Source organism: Macaca nemestrina, chromosome 4 (assembly GCF_043159975.1).
Source record: "Macaca nemestrina isolate mMacNem1 chromosome 4, mMacNem.hap1, whole genome shotgun sequence".
Taxonomy (NCBI): domain Eukaryota; kingdom Metazoa; phylum Chordata; class Mammalia; order Primates; family Cercopithecidae; genus Macaca; species Macaca nemestrina.
Genome location: NC_092128.1, coordinates 76554156 through 76569562, shown reverse-complemented (window position 1 = coordinate 76569562; position 15407 = coordinate 76554156). Strand labels below are relative to the sequence as shown.

The 15407-nt window shown below is 41.0% G+C and overlaps 1 long non-coding RNA gene across 7 annotated transcripts in view; it reads left to right on the top strand.

The window, feature by feature from the left end:
• LOC105475551 (uncharacterized) overlaps positions 1-15407 on the top strand; it is a 58168-nt gene that overhangs the window by 27634 nt on the left and 15127 nt on the right. The gene's annotated exons all lie outside the window — the stretch shown is intronic.

Here is a 15407-nt window from a genome sequence, read left to right as displayed (position 1 = left end):
AGAGGCTCTCTTGAGCTCAGAAGTTTGAGACTGCAGTGCACTCTGGCCTAGGTGACAGAGCAAGATCCCCACCTCAGAAAAAAAAAAAAAAAAGAAGAAGAAGAAAAAAAGGAGTGCTGAAAGGATCCTGTTATTCTCCCTGAGTAACTTTATGAAGAGGTTTGATTGTGGGCTCCATAATGAATTCTTGACATTTTCAGGACAAACTATTTTTGGTGAGTTTCTATCTTAATTGAAGAACTTATAAACATGTTGGGTTACCTGTCCAATCCTCAGACATTCGATTGTACTATTCAATATATGGTTTATACATCTTTGTTGGATGGTGATTTGGATTATCTACTTGAGTGCTAATAGGTTTCAACTACCACAATGTCCTAGTCAAGTGGGCTTCCAATGAATCCAATTGTGTCATCACATATTATAGTTAACAGGGATTGGAGGGATCATAAACATTTCAAAAAGCTATTTAGATGTATTTCACTGGCATCTTGGAAGCCTACAACTGTTGAACAGAAATACAAGGAAGCCCTCACTGTCTTAGACTAATTTGAGGGAAGACCAGTATAAACTATTATATGTCAGAATTATAAAATATTGTAATCTATTATATATAACATATTTACATAAGCCAGGGATTAATATTCTGTGGCCAACACTCATAACTGGATCTGCTTTAATTAGTAGGCCAGAATTCTTTGTATTTATTTCATTAATCATTAGAAACAGTTGTTACTGAAGTGTTTGAAAGCAGTCTATTTCCTTAAGGAGATTAATCACCCCCTGCAAAGCCAATTTAATTAGATCTGTAAACTCTCTTCCACCAAAGGGAAAGTTAAGCCAATTCCCCAACTTGGAGTTATCAAATGTTTCAAAGGCACAAGGTGTAAATTAACTAGGTTTTCCTGGAATAACTTAATAAATATATGTGTTAAGTGATAATAATGATGATTCCTGCTGTTCTGCTCGTGTAAACCATAATTAATGTTTATAACCTTTTCCCTAGCCCCGTTGAAAATTAAGTTAAGCACTACAAAATTACAAAAGAAAAAATAAATTTTACACCATTGTGAGAACATTAGAATTTCTATTAATGGTAAAGGGATATTCAGGTTTTCAAACTAAAGAACAAAGTAAATATTTTGATTTGGTTGCAGATTCAGATAATGAACCTCACAGAAAGTTATAAAAAGAACGTGGGGAGGGTCATGCAAGTCTGTTTTCTTGCACCCAACCAAGGTACTCTGAAGCCATTATAGAACCTATCCTGCTTGACATCCAAGACAGTGCTAACCCCATATGTTTCCATGAAGGATTTGAAGTGGCTTTAATAACTGACATACAAGACAAAACAAATATTTTCCTCAGCCCACTCTCACTTTAGATTCAAGCTATGGAGTTGCTCACAGCAGGCTAACCAAGAAATTTCTGCCAATGGAACTGATCATTAACTGGTTTTATTATTAACACAGAGAGCATGCATAAAAAACTCTTGATTTCTTTTTTCTATGTAGGTAATGTTGGTCCAGGAAAAGACAACATCTTTCCTCTTTCCAAATATCAAAATTAGTTTTTGTCACATAAACATGGTCTAAGTAGTCCATTTATCAACCATAGTTAAAAGATATTCAAACAAGAGTCTACAACTTCTTTTGGAAGCCTATTCCTTGTGGTTGCTGAAAGGATAGTGTGAAAACTTTATTGTTTCAGATTGGACCTCCCAAGCTTGACTGTGAATTTTTATGCCTGAGTATGTAAAAAACTCCAAGAAAAACACAGCCCAAACCACCACATTTTGCTTGCTTTCAGGTTCAAACCCTATAAAACCACCACATTTTGTATGGTTTCCACCCCAAACCATAAGTTGGCATGAGATCTCACTAGACGTTCTGCTCAGGTCTAACTGAAATGTTTACCAACCTTGACAATGTTTTTTGTGAACTTGTCACTTATTTGGAATGCAGGTGAAACAAGCTGAGTTCTCAGCAATAGTTGCCTCATTTTGATTTCTTTACCCTATCCCCACCACCCAACTATGGACATGGGGCCATTTTGTTGTCCTCGGTTAATCATTGTTAATCCTTCTGTGACATTCTGCTGATGCTTGCCTTGGACCTTTCTAACACTTTTCTTCCCCTCAAAACTTACGTCTTCTGTGTATCATTCTCCCAGGTTATGGACTTTTTTTCTTTTTTCTTTTTTCTTTTTTTTTTTTTTTTTGTGAGACAGAGTCTCACTCTGTTGCCCAGGCTGGAGTGCAGTGGCGTGATCTCGGCTCACTGCAACTTCCGCCTCCTGGGTTCAAGCAATTCTGCTGCCTCAGCTTCCCGAGTAGCTGGGACTGCAGGTGCATGCCACCATGCCTGGCTAGTTTTTGTATTTCTAGTAGAGATGGGGTTTCACCATGTTAGCCAGGCTGGTCTCCATCTCCTGACCTTGTGATCCACCCTCCTCTGCCTCCCAAAGTGCTGGGATTATGGGCATGAGCCACCGAGCCCAGCCTCAGGTTATGGACTTTGAAGCTAATCAGATAAATCAGTTTTGCTAAGGTGTTAATGAGATTTCAAAATTCTTAGGGAATGCACAGGGCATTAGATTGTGAGTTCCTTGTGGCAGGCATGGTCTCTTGCTGACAATTTAGAATTGCCAGATAAAACATGAAATTTTTATTTGTGAATTCTGCCAACCCCATGACCATTTTTTCTTCATCTTCTAATAACTCCCACACAGTAACTGCTCCATAAATACTGATTGAAAATGAATACATAGGCCGGGCACTGTGGCTCAAGCCTGTAATCCCAGCACTTTGGGAGGCCGAGACGGGCGGATCACGAGGTCAGGAGATCAAGACCAGCCTGGCTAACACGGTGAAACCCCGTCTCTACTAAAAAAAAATACAAAAATCTAGCCGGGCGAGGTGGCGGGCGCCTGTAGTCCCAGCTACTCGGGAGGCTGAGGCAGGAGAATGGCGTAAACCCGGGAGGCGGAGCTTGCAGTGAGCTGAGATCCAGCCACTGCACTCCAGCCTGGGCCACAGAGCGAGACTCCGCCTCAAAAAAAAAAAAAAAAGAAAAAAAGAAAATGAATACATAAAAGTAATGGAATATATATATATTTATATACAAATAATATGTATATTCAAATGGAATATATATATTCAAATTATACACACACACACACACACACACACACACACACACACACACACACATATATATATCTCCTTTGATTCTCCCTAAATCATATTACTTAGGGAGCTGAGTCACCTTGTAGGTCTACTTATATGATTGCAGGCTCCTGAGTCTTGTTTTTGATGGAGATTCGGGTAGTTGTGATCTTTGACTTTTCTTGCTTCTGCTGTTTTCTTGTGGTCATTGTTCTAGAGGAGCATCCATCTTCCTTGGAGGAGTCTGTAAACTAGAAAGGGGTGAGAGAGGGAACACCTGCTATTGTTTCATAGTACATGAAAGGAAGAACAATCCTGAAAATTTGGTTGGGGGACTTTGAGAGAATGGGGAAGCTAAGTAATCACATCCTACTGTCATTCTCTCTCCACTGGAAGTGGGAGTTCCCTTGATAACTACAAATAGGGGACTCTTCAGAGTCCACAGGGGCTGGGAGGGGAAGTCATAATCACAGATTGGGTTGACTTGAATCTCTTATAAATAGTCGTAATGCCCCCAAAGTCATAATCATGAGGATTCTTAAGGCCTCTGTGGAAGGGGAAAAACTGTGTGGCATGTTTATTTTATAATTATGTTAAATTATCAATTACATTTATCATTGCGACTGCTGTAAAATCATAAGGATATTCTTATGTTAAGAGCTAGGGGCCATTGGACATAAAGACAGTATTGACTTTGTCTTCATTTGTTGCATCTATTGTTTTTTTCAATAAGTTCCCGGAACGTTTCCAATATTTTATTATACCTTTCCTTTGGGGCAGTCAGTATCTTTTGGAAAAATGAGACTTGGAAAATAGAGACCTTAGTGGAGAAGTACTTATGCTGTAGGGACCTCTTGAACATATAATGTGTTTGTATGTTGTCTGTTTATTTACAGCTGTGACTAAAGTTCATGGTTGATATATTTTCATGTATTGGTTGCCCCTGAAAGGCAAGGGAAATACTTTAACCTTGAGACAAACTAGTTCTGAGCTAGACTGAGCCCAGAACGTACACTTCCACACACTAACTCACTCAAATTCTGTTTTGTAAATGGATCGTCTCTGCCACCTATTTTTTTTGTTTTTTTTTTTTTTTTTGAGATGGAGTTTTGCTCTCGTTGTTCAGGAGTGCAATGGTGAAATCTCGGCTCACTGCAACCTCTGCCTCCTGGGTTCAAGCGATTCTCCTGCCTCAGCCTCCCGAGTAGCTGGGTTTACAGGCACGTGCCACCACACCCGGCTAATTTTTTGTATTTCGTAGAGATGGGGTTTTACCATGTTGGTCAGGCTGGTCTCGAACTCAAGACCTCAGGTGATCCACCCGCCTCAGCCTCCCAAAGTGCTGGGATTACAGGCGTGACCCACTGCACCTGGCTGTCTCTGCCACTTGTTTATCTGATTTCTGGAATCTACTTCTGGCCTCAGGCACATTGACAAAGAGAGGAAAACTATTTGCCATCTTGCTACTGAATTCTGTTCCTGTAACAAAACAAGGTCAAAGTGCTTTGAAGGCCCATCCAGGAGGAGTACTTTCAAAAGTATAGAAGGTTGGTTTTCTGCATATGATGATTGAAAATGTGGGTTTTGTAGTCAGTTTTATCTGGAATGGAATTCTGGATCTGTCCTTTATTTGGTTGGAATCGACTTTCTTTTGTCCTTCTAGGCTCCAGTTTTCTAGTATGTAAAGGGGAGGTAATACATACTAGTATGTATCTACTGTATAGGGTTGTTGTTAGAATTAAATGACCTATTTCGTGGTGAGTCTAGGCCATATATAGTAAGCAGTCAACAAAAGGTAGTCATGATTGTTTAATATCTGGAATAGAAGACTTTTTAAGTAGAATCTCAGAATGTTTCTGTCCAACAAGTACACCTGTGTGGCCTGGATCTCACTTGTGGGCCATGATGGGAAGTGTGGCAGTAATGTCCCTGTACCTGGCTGGCCACATTCCTGGCCCCTCCCTTGAATGTCCAGTTTCTGGTTTAACTGGAAGTTGGAAGACAGAGTTAGAAGACTCTTGCACCCTCTAAGATAGCCAGGGTTGGAGCCTGGTGGAAGGTGGGTGAGGCCTCGTTGGTGCCAGCCCAAATTGCCTTTGACCTTCCCCACTGCTCCTCCTACCCAACTTTCTAAGGGTTGTTTGGGGGCAAATGTAGTCCCAGCCCTGCAGAGGTGATGGTTGGGCCCACTGCCTGGGGCTCTGCTGGGCTCCTGGCCCTGCCTTCAAACTTCTAGTGCTCTTCTGGCTCAACCAGAAGTTCAGGTGTGAGGTGGCCTAGTGTTGTGTGTTGGCCTGGGAGAGGGGTGGAGAACAACACTTGAGCAATTTATCTAGAGGCACCCTGGGGAATTTTTCTTTTTTTTTTTTTTTTGTGAGTGGAATTTTACTTCATGCCATTTGTCCCTTTTACCTACTCTGAACTCTTCTTTTCTTTTCTTTTCTTTTCCTTCCGGCAGAGTCTTGCTCTATTGCCCAGGCTACAAGTGGCGTGATCTCAGTTCACTACAACCTCTGCCTCCTGGGTTCAAGCGATTCTCCTGTCTCAACCTCCCAAGTAGCTGGGATTACAGGCATGCACCACCATGCCAGGCTAATTTTTGTATTTTTAGTGGAGATGGGGTTTCGCCATGTTGGCCAGGGTGGTCTCGAACTCCTGACCTCAAGTGATCCACCCGCCTTGGCCTCCCAAATTGCTGGGATTACAAGCATGAGCCACTGCACGCAGCCTTTTGCTGAACTTTTAATGGATTCAATTCCACTAGGAGCATAAAGGCCATTGCATATGAGTTGTGGAAAGAAGAGATTGGAGGAAGAAGGAAGAACTTGAGATGGGTTCCTCCCTTCAACCTTCTGTCTCCTCCTACCTAGCACCTTCTTCCTTTTAGTCTTTCTAGAATGTCCATCTGTTTTTGGCCATTGCAGAAAGAAGCTGAGCTTTAAAGGCGTAGGAGCTTCAAAATTCTTGTTTCTTCATGTTTGCTCACCTTCTAACCCTGTCTTATGTTCCTTCTGCTATTCTTTTTCTTAGAGCATAGGAAAGGGGAGCTTTTACATTAATACTTAAAGCATGCAAAAAAAATAACTTCAGAAGAAAATGAAACAAAGGAGATGAGGCTAGTATAGTAAGGGAAATGGAGAAGAGAAAGAGGAGGAAGGGTTAGCTTCTAAATTCCAAGTCACATTGATATGGAACAGGCAAGGCCTCTCGTCTTAAACTTCAGAAAAGGATCTGCTGAAACTTGATAGAAATGGAAAGGGAAATCCTTCGGGTGGGGAACCTCCAAACATTAGTAGTGATATTGTACAACTCAAAGTATTGAGCAACTCTGCAGGCTACATGCCTGAAGATCACCCATGCAGATAGACCAAAAGGATTAGAATTATCTGTTGATATTAATATTTATTGACATCTAGCTAGTATTGGTAATTTTAAGTTTTAGATTAATTTCTTTGGTGACAGCTATGATATATTTTATAGAAAAGAATTATATGTATAGGCTTGCCCTCATAGGCTCTATTTTAATTAGCATTAATTTAATCTACTTATTTTATTTTTAGCACATTTGAAACATTCACTTATTCTAGGAAACTCATTGCCGAAAAGATGATTCCTGTATGTATGGCAGCTATACATTAAGGAGGAGTCTCCCAGAATATGAAAAAGTCAACTGACCTAAATAGTAACTGTTACAGGAGCAAGTATCTTCCTATATAGGATTATATCATTTATATGAATTTATATAATACATTTTCTAACTGCTGTTGTGATGGCAAAAGACTCAGCTTTGAAAGAATTTCAAGTGTTTCATGTCTCCAGCAGAGGGGCAGCCACCTATAGCTGGAGGGTGGCCACAGTCATCTCCATGCATCCAGTGCTAGCCCAGTGCTGGGCACATAAAGGCACCAGTGTTTCTCAAGCCAAACCAAACTGTGGTGGAAAATAGTGAGGGGGAAATTGTGAGGAAGGGTTATTTATTTGTTTGTTTGTTTGTTTTAGCATCCTTATTACCTTGGTGGTAGTCTGGTTTAGAAACCTACTGTGATTTTTTTTCTTGAGACTAAGCACCTAGAATATTTTATTTAAAAATGGTTTTTGCCACCATTTGTTGAGCAGTTATTACGTATCAGGCCCTTAAATATACTGGGTGCTTCGGACTCCTCACAGGTGAGATTATTTAATGCTCACACAGCCCAGTGATGTGGGAATCTTGACTCTGTTGTACGCAGTGCCTCACTCCACTGCCAGGGCTCAATACATCATAAACAATAGCAGCAACAGCTGCGAGAGGAATCCAAGGACAAATTGGTTGGAATAAAGCAAAACAGGGCTTTACCATATAGGAGATATATCTAAGATGGGTTTATTAGATGTAGGATGATTTTTCTTGTAGCCTAAGGGCTTTCTGGAGGGAACCTGAAATCTTTTCACTATGCCCACATCATTGCCAGATGTGGATACAGTGAAATTGACCTTATCCTGTATGTGTATCTCTGTGTGTATGCATGCATATGTGTGTGTGTGAAAGTGGCAAATTCTGGTTCATATATTGAGTTTCAATTAATCTTACACTCACTTTCTTATGCAAAAATTTCTTCATGAACCTTATAAATATGCAGTAGAACTCTGCCCCCCCCACCTTCCATATGTGAATAAATTCATGTTCACCAACATGTAAAACCAATGGCAGTAAAATAATGATAAAACATGGTTATTTTATAAGGGACCTGGTTGGTCTTGTATTCTGATAGTAGGATGTAATGGAGTCCTCTACAAAACTTTAAACGTTTATAATGATTATTGACATCATTAATCAGAATTTGCCATGTGAACAACTCAGGGATCTGTTGTATTAAGCTGTCATGTGGTTGCAATCATACCTTTTAACTGCCATCAGAGGTAACTGTCAGCAACACCATATCTTCCCTCCAGTCTATTACAGCTTCAGTTCCCCAGGGCTCCATCCTGAGTCCAGGGCGATTTGTATGGTACACTAATGACCTGCTGATTCTCTGCACAAAAGCGAAATCATACGCTGTTCAGGCAACACAGTGATTCCACACAAAAGCAAAGGACTGTCTGGTGTCAAAATAATACCATACTCTTACTTTGATAAAGGTTTTTAAAACTGACTACAAGGTACTATTTGGTGGTAAAGTGTGTAGCAGAAATAATGTTTATTTAAATAACTAACAAATTGGCAGCAGGTTAATTTCAGGAGTGTGTGTGTATGTGTGAAAAGGATGCTATTTAGATAGCTATTTCTGTTCTGATATTTGGTTTTAATTTTGAAAGATATAGAAACTATTCAGATATTTCAGTTGGGTATTTATTTGTGATGGTGATTATTAACATACATTTTAAATAACATGTCAATTAAGGTTTTCTTAATAAGTTTTGAAAACATGTGATGAGCACGATACTGATCTATCTACCTGTTTTTCCAATGATTTATCTCTGTGGTATGTCTTAATAAGCAGGTTTGAGGCTGTAGGGGTCAGGATAAGCCATGTCACTGCTCTATGTGTGTGTGCCTGCCTCATAGTGTCTCCCTTCTGAACCTAAAGTCACAGGAGGAACCTGAGCTGGCACTGGAAAACCATCCCAAATCCTACCCTGACCCTCTTTTGTCCTGCTCCCATACTCCTCTGGCTCTGCAGTGTGTGTATGTCTGTGTGTGTGTCTCTCTGTGTATGTATCTGTGTGTTTGTGTGTGTCTCTGTGTGTGTGTGTGTATCTCTGTGTGTGTTTATATTGAATGGGTTGATTTTCCCTAGAGTATTTGTTGCTGAGTCATTTATCTGTTTAATGATAGAGAATAATTCCTGCTGAGACTCTGACCCAGATCCCAAAGCTTTATTCCAAGACTTGGCTTGTTTGCTTGTTCATTTGTCTATTCTTTCATTCATTCAGTTGATTATTTAAACTTGTTTTTATATACCAGCCACTATGCTGGGCACTGGGATGATAATGATGAAGAAGATTCAGTCTCAAATCTCAAGCCCATTGTAGTCTTGTTGGAGCCAGTGATCAGTCAACTGGCAGTTACCCAATGCTTAACGGACTGTCAAGGATCCCTTGTCAACTCAATTCAAAAAAGGTTTAAAGAGAATGCGAATTGTAACACATTAGAAAATGAAGGTTACCCCACTAGACTGCAAGCTTGTTTAGGGCAAGAACTGAGTCACATCCCTAGAAATTATTCATAGCTCTGAGCACAGGAAGTGCATAGAGTATATGTTCTGTTAAATGTTGATTTTCTTTTTTTTTGGAGACAGAGTCTTGCTGTGTCACCCAGGCCGGAGTGCAGTGGCATGATCTCGGCTCACTGCAACCTCTGCCTCCCGGGTTAAAGTGATTCTCATGCCTCAGCTTTCCAAGTAGCTGGGATTACAGGTGTGCATCACCATGCCCGGCTAATTTTTGTATTTTTAGTAGATACAAGGTTTTGCTATGTTGGCAAGGCTGGTCTCGAACTCCTGGCTTCAAGTTATCTGCCCGCCTTGGCCTCCCAAAGTGCTGGGATTACAGGTGTGAGCCAGGGGAGGCCCAACCTAAATGTTGTTAAATTTTTCAAGATGCCTAAGAAAAGAATCTTCAGCTATAAACAGTAAATTGCAGATGTTAAAAGTAGAGGCTTTGGTGTTAGTTGTGGCCTTGGCCTCTACCCATAGTTTAACTTAGTAACCAGTGACAGCTCCACCCCATCCAATTTATTAATCCATTTCAAAAGATATATGTTTAACACCTATGATATGTCAGGGCACTACTAGGTGGGTGTAAATGTGAACAAGATAGAAACAGGATCTTTCCTCATGTAGTTCCCAGTTAGAGGGTATGGGGACCTCAGAACTGGCAGAGAGGATTTCAATAAAGTGTATTAAATTTTGTGAGAGAAGAGAAGCTGTTGCATTGACTGCCTGAGGGGAGAGTTTAGGAGGTCAGGAAGAAGAGTGCTTCAGGCAAAAGAGACAAAGTGTGCAAAGACCTGGAGGTGAGAATGTGCAGGGTGCATTCCGGGGACTTTAATATATTAAGAGTCATTGCATTGTCACCTGAAATGAGAGGAGCTTGCAATGAGGCTGGGAAGGTGAGTAGGGACAGTTCCTGAAGGGCCTTGTAGGGAATGCTAAGTGGTTTGGACTCCCTCTTAAGATCAAAAGGAATTTATTGACTGGATTTGAGCAGGGCAGCACCATGATAAAATTTGCGTTTTAGAAAGATTACTTGAGTTACATAGTGAAAGGAGAATTGTAAAGGGTGAAATATCAGTTAGGAAGGCTTTTGCTGTAATCCGATTGGAAGGTCCATAGTCCAACAGTGTGGTATAGTGGAAAAATGCATAAGTTTGATAATCCAACAAACCTTGGCTCTAAAACTTACTATCTAAGTGACTTTTAGCAAATAATCAATTTCAAATAGCCTCTACATTTTTTTTTCTGCAAAACGGGGTAACTTTGCCTATCTAATGTGAGGCTTAAATGGAATACTGTATGTAAGATACCAAACATAACATGACATACTTCTAAACGACAGCCCTTTCCCATTGTTGTCAATGGATGTTACCTCCTCCTACCTCCTTGTATTTTTTCCCTTTTAATGTACACCTTGATGCTTTTCAATAGGATATATTGTTACTGTTATTGTTGGTCCTCTATCTCTGCACTGTGTGTGTGGTAGAGGCTTTTCCTTTTTGCTTCTGCCTTCTTGACTACTGCAGCTCTCCCAGAATGCTCCGAGCTGTCACAAGGTTACTTCTGGAAAAGTCCATTCTGTTGAATGCTTTATTCCGATTTGGATGATGTTACAAGCAATGAAAACCAAGCCTGGTGAGGGCTAAAATCCTTGCTCCCTTCCCTTCAGGGTCTTGCTGGTAACTGCTTTCTCCTCCTCATGCCCTCGGAATGCAGCTTTGGTGTTATCTTTGGCACTCCTCAGGGCTGCTTCTCAAGCACTTGTGGAGAGAGAACTTTGTATATTTTACAGATTAGACCTTATTTTCACTCTGAGAATATTCCAGAATCCTGTCATATTTTTCTTTCTGACATCTCTAAGACTCATCTTTTCCTGTGAGTTTCCAATCACTAAAATCCTTCCCCATATTTTGGTCTTCTTTTTCTTCTACTCCTCATAAATGCCTCCATTGTGGTCTCTATTCTTGAGTTCAGTCTCTGTTAAAGCAATCTTCTTGGTGCCTTCATTACAACATCTTTTTAAAATGCCTTCACTGGTTTCTTTCATCTGCATTAAATACGGACATTAGGGACCTTCACTGTTCTTCACTGGTTGATTGTTTTTTTCCCTGCTGGCTTTCCATATTTCTTCTTAATTTCTTAATACCTGAACTCTTTTATGTTTTCTTTATTTCCCTCATTCACTTTTGTTTTCCTAGGCAGTTTTAGAGCTGTCTCTTCGCCAGCCAAGAACATTTTCTTTCCCTTTCATATGCCAAACCCAGCCTCTAACAAGTTGTATCCTGTAACCCTTCTGTATTTCTCTCATAGTGTTCTTCCTCACATTTGCTAATATCTCCCTCTTCCTTATGATAGTCTTTAAAAAAAAAAATCAAGGGACTACCAGTATATCTATCTGATAGAGTATATGCGTGCCCCCTTTTGATATAGTCATATCTATCATCTATCAGGGAAGATCTTTGCTATTAGTTGTTGACTTGAGTACATGCTCTTGCCTCCATTGGTACTACCTTAGTTTGGGGCTGACAATTAGTTACCTCCCAGTTGGTATCACTGCCTTGGCTATCTTTCCTGGTTATTCTACCTTCACATCGTCGTCAGAGATGTCTGTGATCTGGTCCCTTTCCCTTCTTAAAACAGAACAGCAAAGCTCTGGCTTTTCCTGGCCTAGAAAATAAAGTTCCACTTCCTTAGGTGTGCATCAAGAGTCTTCAGACCCTGGCTCCTCCTTACTGTTCCTGACTCACCCTGTTACTTTTCACCCCAAATTCTAAATCCCAGTCACATAGAACTGCCTTTGAGGAGGCAATTTACTATGTGTTGAAGTCAAGTGTTCTGCTATAGACCAATATAGTCTGCAGAATTCTTTACTATCTTTTAAAAGCGAAAAAGATTTTCTGTAAAGATATGTTTTTCTGGCTTTATCTCAGAAAATATAGCAACACTGTACTGCACACCCACCCAGCGGTGGAGGTTTAGAGTGGAATGGGGAAGTCCTGTTGGGTGAAGCGGCTCTCTCTCCAATTTGCCATAGTTTCTGCACTCCTGTTTGCATCCTCAACATTGAGGCAAAGCATCATTTGCCATTTATCACTGATCTCGTGCTTTGTTTTGTCCCCTAGTATTAGGAGAAAATTTACCACATGTCTATAGATGACTCAAAGATGAGTCAATACTGCTTTGTATTTCAAGGTGTGCTATATGGGGCCCACTTGACACTATCATTGTCCTGCTCCTGCAGACATCTGAGTTGGATCTCTGACCGAGCAGCTTAGCACTAAGGGTCTGTGTTTAAGTTCTGGCTCCACCACTTACTAGCTGTGTGGTTTGGGGCAATTTACTTAAACATTCTCTGCCTTGGTTTTCACATCTATAAATCGAGAACGATTTATGGAAAGTGCTCAATACATCTCAGCTACATTATTGCCACCATTATGATTATTCTACTTTCTGCAAATCTAATGATAAGAATGACAGATCTTTGAGGGACATGGTTTGGGGCAAGGTTTGGGGCAGGGGTCTTTTGGTGCCTATTAAGCCACATATCCCTAGCTATCAGTTTTGCCACTTAACAGCTGTGGACTGGTCAAGTTATTTAATTTCACTATGGCTTCGTGTTGTCATATTTAAAATGTTAGTGATAACAGTATAATCATAACAATATCTACATCTTTGGCAGTGATGTCTCATCTGAGATAACCATGTACTGAGCCAGCCATGTACTGTGTGTAATGGATGTCTATCTGCCACATAATAAGTACAAGTGAATGGTAGTTATTATTGTCATTGACTGCCCTGCCTCTTGCCCAGGGGTCATCACCCAGTAGTTGTGAGGACCCAGGGAGCCAGGTCAGCCACCTGTATGTTTTATGTGTTACTTACGCATGGGCTTTTCAAAAATTGAGACGTAATTCATATACCATAAAATTCACCCTCTTATAGTGTACAATCCAGTGGTTTTCAGGACAGTCAGAAAGTTGTGCAGTCATTACCGCTAATTCCAGAATGTCTTCATCACCTCCAAAAGGAAACTCCACACCTATTAGCAGTCGTTCCCCATTCCACTTTCCCCCAATCCTCCACAACCATTAATCTATTTTCTATCTCTATGGATTTGCCTGTTCTAGACATTCCATATAAATGGTTTAAATGGAATCATATGATACATGGCTGGACATGGGCTTTTTTTTTTTTTTTTTTCCCCCCTGTGTGTTTTCCTGAGGAGTAAAGCTGCACCCTTTCCCAGAAAACAGATTTCTATTGGGAACATGAAGGAGGCCCTAAGTAGGAAGTTTCGAGTAGGAAGACAGCATAGGCCATGACTGAGCTGAGAGGAACAAAACCAAATAGACTTAGATTCTAGGGGCCAATGTGAGTAGGTTAAGAATTTAGAGGAGCAGCAAGCCATTAATATAAAGAAGCAACCAAGCTGGATTCCCTCAAATTCTTTGCAGCCTGACCCTTAACATATTCTGAGAATCTCAAATATCCACCTGTGGACTGCCTGCCTTAGATTTACCTCACAGCTGGCAAAAAAGACACATTCTGGACTCTTCCTCAGGCTTACTGAATGAGAATCCCAGGGTGGAGGTTGAGGAACCAGGAAAGATGGTTCTGCCAGGAAGTGGATTTAGAGATTGTTGAGTTACATTGGGCAAGCTTATATGACATGGATATGGATCTGTGTTGTGTTTCATCCTCAACAACACTGCTCTGTAATGTGGGTGTTCTTTTTAAGTGTATGTGTCTGATCTTTTTGGTAGAGTTTTTACAACGAGGGCTTACTTTTCTTTGCCCATCTTAGCCCCCCTGCACAGTCTTATACAAAGTAGGGGCTCAGCACATATTGGGAGATTGGTTACATAGGAGGCTTGAAGGCATCACTTGGATATTGCCAGACCCAAAGCCACTAAGGTCAACAGGTCTAAGAGGAGACCTTTCTGGCCCATTCTAAGCATTCTTTGTTTGAGATTTCAAGGCTGGTGTTTGTTTTCAGGGCTCTGACTTGTGACCCAGTGGTCAGGAGCCCTTTGATGTTTGGGTTCCAGAGGATGTCCCCAGAGCAGTCCCTCTCAGCCCTCTGTGCGGTGCTGGTAGGTAGGGGGGTGGTTTCTATATCTGGAAGATCCCATGGAGCTTGTTAACATGTAGATACCTGTGCCTCACCCCAGACCCACTGAATCAAATTGTTGTCTAGGGAGAGGAAATTGCTACCCAGATACTACCCAAATACTACTGTAGAGTTTGAGGGGTATGATCTTCTGCCTGTGTCTGGAGCACAGTGTGTTATGCTCATGGGGATTTACCTGGATAGGGCTAGGGACTGGGTCTTGGGAGACCTGGGCTCAGTACTGGCCCTACCCTTTGGTTAGTCTCTATGGGACACTGTGCAAGCCACTCATCTTTCACTTTGCTTCTTTGTAGAGTGAAGGATTTGGACTAGGGGAGACACCAGCAATGCAGACATGATCACTGATATCTGTAGGAGGATTCTCTATGAATCCGGGTGTCAGTTCTAAAGGACCCAGCTCTTCTGTGTGCTTTGAGGACAGAATTGTCTTCTAAGACTGGGGTTAGCAGCTGTTCAGTATCATCGGAGGCCAAGTTGCCTAAGCCCATTGTTTGGAGGTTTGATGGTTGGCGTGGGATGGTGGTGACATTAAACAAGAAGCATGGAAAGGCCCTGCTCTTTCCTTTTTCACTTGTCCCTTCCTTCTCTCTCTATCTTTTTCACATTCCAGTAATTAAGAGTTTTATGTACACAAGCTCCGTTTATAAACTGCAGATACCTCATGGGAGTGTGAAAGTCACCAATTGTTATTTTTTTCTTTCTTTCTTTCTTTTGTACTGTCTTATGGTGCTGATAAAGTCAAATTAACCAGTTGTTCATACCCTAGTATCAAATACTCAATTCTAGCCATTGGAAGACTTTCTATTTAACTGCTTTCTGTTGCATTAAAGAAATTAGAGTGGGTGGATAAAGGCACATGGCTGCTGGGCTCCTGGTTCCTGAGGAAGGGGACAGAGGGACCCACCTACGTGGGGAT